The sequence below is a fragment of the Fukomys damarensis genome, unplaced genomic scaffold, assembly GCF_012274545.1.
Source record: "Fukomys damarensis isolate Sample0158 unplaced genomic scaffold, DMR_v1.0_HiC HiC_scaffold_33, whole genome shotgun sequence".
Lineage (NCBI taxonomy): Eukaryota > Metazoa > Chordata > Mammalia > Rodentia > Bathyergidae > Fukomys > Fukomys damarensis.
Genome location: NW_022900945.1, coordinates 42,167,860 through 42,173,652, shown reverse-complemented (window position 1 = coordinate 42,173,652; position 5,793 = coordinate 42,167,860). Strand labels below are relative to the sequence as shown.

The 5,793-nt window shown below is 33.9% G+C and overlaps 1 pseudogene; it reads right to left on the bottom strand.

The window, feature by feature from the left end:
* Nucleotides 1-2,950: 2,950 nt before the first annotated feature.
* LOC104849578 lies at nt 2,951-3,963 on the bottom strand (annotated as a pseudogene).
* Nucleotides 3,964-5,793: the final 1,830 nt, after the last annotated feature.

Genomic DNA, 5,793 nt, shown 5'->3' with positions numbered 1-5,793 from the left:
TTTTCTAGCATCTTATTAAGGATTTTTGCCTCTATATTCATTAAGGAGATTGGCCTGCAGTTCTCTTTTTTTAGTTACACCTTTTTCAGGTTTGGAAATCAAAGTGATATTTGCTTCCAGGAATGAATTTGGAAGTATTGCTTCCCTATCAATTTCATTAAAAACTCTGAAGAATAATGGCAGTAGATCTTCTGTAAATGTCTTGTAAAATTCAGCAGTGAACCTATCAGGACCTGGGCTTTTCTTTGTTGGTAAGTTTTTAATTACGTTTTCAATTTCACGGATTGTAATTGGGGTGTTTAAAATGTTTCATCTTCTTCATTCAACTTTTGTAATTCATAAGTATCTAGAAATCTGTGCATTTCTTCTGTGTTTTCTATTTTATTCGAGTACAGGTTCTCATAGTATGGTTCTCATAGTATGTATTAATGATCCTCTAAATTTCTGTGTTATCTGTTGTGACTTCACCTTTTTCATTTCTGATTGCATGAATCTGAGCCTTTTTCTGTCCTTTTTTTGATAAGGTTTGCTAAGGGTTTATCAATTTTATTTATTCTTTCAAAAAATGAACTCTTTGATCCATTTATTTTTTGTATCACTTCCTTAGTTTCCATTGCATTGATTTCTGCTCTAATCTTTATAATTTCCTCTCTTGTTCAAGCTTTGGGTTTTTCTTGCTCTTGTTTTTCTAGGAGTGTAAGAGTCATCCTTTATTTGAGCTTGCAGAGCTTGTTTTAGATAGTACATTAAACAATAAAGCAATTCTTAACAGATACAAAAAGGAGGACTAATTTATTGGATCCAATCAGATAATAATAGAAACAAACATCAGCTGGAGAAATTATGAAAATAATGCAAATAATGTAGAATGAACAATACACATTTGAATGAAGAGTCAGTGAAGAAATCAGTGATCAAATTTTTAAAATCTTAAAATCAAATGAAAATAGAAACAACATAACTGAACTGTCAGGATAGAGATAAAGCATATGAAAAAAAAGTTTATTTGATATGAGTGCCTAGTTTAAAAAAACAGGAAACCCAAAGAAATAATCTCATAATCAATCTTAAGATAATAGAAAAATAAGAATAAAACAGAACACAGAATAATTGGAAGAAAATAAATAATAACATTCGTAACAGAAATAAAATAGAGACTAAAAGATAAATAAAAAGGATCAGAGAGTGGACATGATGCTTGACACTTGTAATCCCAGCATTCTGGAAAGCTGAGGCAGGAGAATTACAAATTTGAGCCTAATCTGTGATACTCAGTAACTGAGCAAGACTTTGTATGAAAATAAAAAATAAAAAAGGACAGAATATATAATTTGAAGACCGTGGGTTGAAACCCCAATATCACAAATCGAAGAAACATACTTTGTTCTTTGAAAAAATGAACAAGATTGAAAAATGCTTTACCAAGTACACCAAAAGAGGATAGAGAAGACTCACATTAGTAAACAAAATAATAATCACTAAGGAATATTTTGAAAAAACTGTATGTCAACAAGATGGAAAATCTAGGAGAAATGGGTAAATTTCCAGAGATACATGATCTACCAAAATTTAAGGAAGAGGATACAAAAAATCTTAGTAGATTAATGATAAGCAATAAAAATGAAGAAATAAAAATGTGTCCAAAAAAATTAAAGCCCAAGAGAAAAATGATTCACTGCTAAATAGTATCAGACTCCTAAAGCAGAACTAATACTAATATTTCTCAAACGCTTCCATAAATTTGACAAGATTGGGAGCATTCAGGGAGGTATGGCTGTAGACTCTTCCATAAATTAGAAGAGAAGGAATGCTTCCAAATTTATTCCATGAGTTAGTATTACCCTGATTAAAAAGACTTTTGTTGCTATGATGGTACAGTACATGATACTGTACTTGCAATTTAAACAAAGGGAGGTTAATTTTGGCTCATGGTTTTACTTCTCATGCTCAAAATGTACTACATACATACAGTAAGTAAAACAGGTTGATATTGGGATAAGAATAGACAAATATCATGGGGAAATATAAGAACCAAGATACATCATGTAAAGGTACAAGATCCTAATGATGAATATAACTACATTATACATCCAAAATGTACCAATAAACTTAATGGGAAAAAAGAATAGATGAATATCATACCATTTTAGTTAGATCAATAGATTAGAAAGTAACTTTTTTTTTTATATCGGAGAATGAACTCAGATCCTTGCGCTTATGAGGCAGGCCATAGAATGGAACTTCTAAGGTCCCACCATGAAGATCTTATTTATGGAGATGGACTAAAATCTCACAGTGTGTTTTTTTGCCCAGAATTGCTTTTCCTATTCTAGGTTTCTAGAGGTTCCAGATGAATTTTAGGAATATTTTCTCTATTTCCATGAGTTAAGTGAATAGTATTTTGATCGGGAATGCATTAAATCGGCACAACAATTTTGGGAGTATGGCCATTTTCAGTAATGTTGGTTCTTCCTACCCAGTAGTAAGGGATATCTTTCCATTTTCTGATATCTTCTTTAATCTCCTTTTTTGGAGTACTATAATTTTCAATGAATAGGTCCTTTATTTCCTTTGTTAGATTGTGTCATAAGTTTTTCATTTCTTTGATGTTATCGTGAATGGTAGTATTTCCCTAATTTCTTTCTCAGTGAGTTTTTAATTTATTTATAGGAATGCTATTGATTATTTTGAAATTTTAAATTTTAAATTGTAATTATAATGTTAGGAGTAATTACAAAGATGTTTCATAATTACATAACAAGCAATTATTTATTAGACAAAAAAGGTATGCTCAATGTCATATGAGTGACTGTAATTAAATATGTATGGCTTACTGGCATTTCTCTCAGGACAGAGTAAGGTGGCTCATAACCACCGAAATCTGGCCACCCAGATACCTCTGGACAAGTGGCAGTACGGTGGTAAGTCTTCTGTGCTCTGAAGGTCTTGTCTAAATTTTAGAGGAACTTTTTCTTTTAGCCACTAGATTTTTTAGGAAAAATTCCAGAGGGCCCCTGGCAGTGTAATGAAATCTAAATTCATGTCCTACTTCTTCCCAGTATTTAAACTTTTCAGGAGTAACACATTCTTCAACCTTAGGGTGGCATTTTGTGGGCTGCATATACTTCCCTAAAGATAAACAGTCCACATCTGCTTTGCCAGGGTGCTTTCATTGTTCTATAAACTTGCTCATCATTCTCATCAAAACTCAACATTGTTGACATTTTTGGAATAAAAACAGGCTGAACCTCCTTGGTGTGTTTCAGCACATGCAGGGTCTGGTTAAAGTTGGCCCAGGATCTTGAACTTTCCCCTGTGGTTCCCAAACTATTTTGAAATTATGCACCTAAACATCTTATCCTAACAGGGTGATGTTTTCTATTGCTTTAAGATCTCAGAAATCAGGGATGAGAATTTTTGGATTCCTTCTTTCCTTCAAGTATGACACAGTCTTTGAAATATGCTTGGCTCCCCCATCAGATATATCATCTCAATCTACAGAGGTCAGGATGACATAATTCAGGCCCCACTCTGTGATCACTGTTGTAGTGTTGTAGGGCTCACTGGATTCTAGGAGAGGTTGGTTTTTTGCAGTTTTAACACAACAAAACCTGCAACCTCTTGTGCATGTGTCACCCATCAACAAGATTGTAGCTGTGGGAGTGGAATATTCATCACCTCCCCAACACTCTGAAATACTGGGCTATCAACCTTCCTAACACATTGTATAGAGATTTAAATTCTGCAATGTATTCTTCAGTTTATTGTAATTTTACCCCATTGGATTCTTTGTCTTTATCTATGGAGGCAGTCTCAACCTTTCTCCTTTCTGGTAATTTAAGTTTCTTTTATATTCATCTCACTTGCTCTTGTCTGAAAGATCACCTGATACAAAATCGTGAAGGTCTGGCCCACTCTGTAAAAAATTTATTTAAAAAAATCTGATAAGGAAGGTAATGCTCTGAGTGGGATGTATCAACATCTTCCAATCACCTGGAACAGCAGGGTGTGGGATGCATTCCCACAGTGCAAAACTGCTATTCATTTTTGAGTGTTGACTTTGTACCCAGCTATGTTACTGAATTTGGTTATTAAATCTAGAATATTTTTGGTGGAGTTTTGGGGTCTTCTGTGTAGAGAATCATGCCATCTATAATAATGATAATTTAAATTCTTCCTTTCCTGCCATTATTCCTATTTATTTATTTATACAGGGGATCAAACTCTGGACCTTGCACTTGCCAGGCAGGCATGGCACTACTGAGTGAGCTACATCCCCAGCCCAATTCCCTTTATTTTTCTTGTCTAAATGCTCTGGATAATGCATCACAATCCCTGATTTGAAATTAAACTACAGAGTGACTGTGATTAAAAAACTACTCAGCCATAAGGAATGAGAAATTAGATTCATTCAGAGGAAAATGGATACATATTGAGGATATACTCCTAAGTGAAATAAATAAGTCACACATGTGTAAATACTGAATAGTTTCTCTGGCATGAAAAACTATAATAGTACATAAGATCCTAATGAGATAATTGACAATGTGAAATAGGAAGAAAAGGGCTAAAAGTGTAGGGAAAGTGGGAAGGGTAGGGGAAAGGTAATAAGGGAAAAGGAAAAAATTAGAAGAAAATGAAAAAATGGAAATAAAGTGTTTGTAAATGGGGAGGGGAGAAGGGGATGAAGGGAGGCCAGGGACAAGGGGGAAAAATGAGAACCAAGACCTGTCATGTAAAGGTACAGGGTCCCAATAATGAATGTAACTACTGTATACCTAAAATGTACCAATAAGCTCAATGAGGAAAAAAAACTGCATGGTACTGGCAAAAACAAAAACAAACAAACAAAAAACAACATCAGTCATTAGGATAATGTAACAGACTGGAAGATAAGAAAACACCCTCAAACACACTCAGCCACCTTATTTTTGACAAAGGGGGCACCCATATTCCCTGGAGGAAAAATAGTCTATTTAATAAGTGGTGCTAGAAAAACTGGCTTTCTACATGGTGAAGACTAAAACTAGACTCATGTCTCTCACCATACACTAAACTAAGATCAAAATGGATCAAATATATAAATATTAAAACAGAAACACTAAATTTGCTGAAGAGAGAATAGGTAGAATTCTTGAGGATATAGGGGTAGACAAAGACTTTATGAACAAAAGTTAGACTGAACAGGGAATAATATAAAGAATCAATAACTGGGAACTTGCCCTATTAAAAGGCTTTTACACCACAAAAGAAATCATCAACAGAGTGAAGAGATAACCCACAGAGTGAGAAAAAAATTTAATCAGTTGTCCCTCAGATAAAGGACTAATATATAGAACACTGAAAAAAGTGAAAAAAATCAGATCCCCCAAATTTAAAGACCCAATCCACAAGTGGGCATCTGAAATGAATAGTCACTTCTCAGATAAAGAAGTACAAGCAGAAAATAAATATAAAACATGTTCAATATCACTCATTATTCAAGAGATGCAAATTAAAACAATGCCAAGATTCCATCTCACCCCAAAAAGAATAAACCAATAAAAAATCAGCTAATAAAAGCAGGGCAGGGATAAGGGGAAAAATGAGAACCAAGACCTGTCATGTAAAGGTACAAGATCCCAATGTTGAATGCAACTGTACTGTATAACTAAAATGTCCCAATAAACTCAATGAGAGGGAGAGAAAAAAAAAAAAAAAAAAATAAGAAAAAAAAAGCAGGGCAGGGATAAGGGGAAAAATGAGAACCAAGACCTGTCATGTAAAGGTACAAGATCCCAATGTTGAATGCAA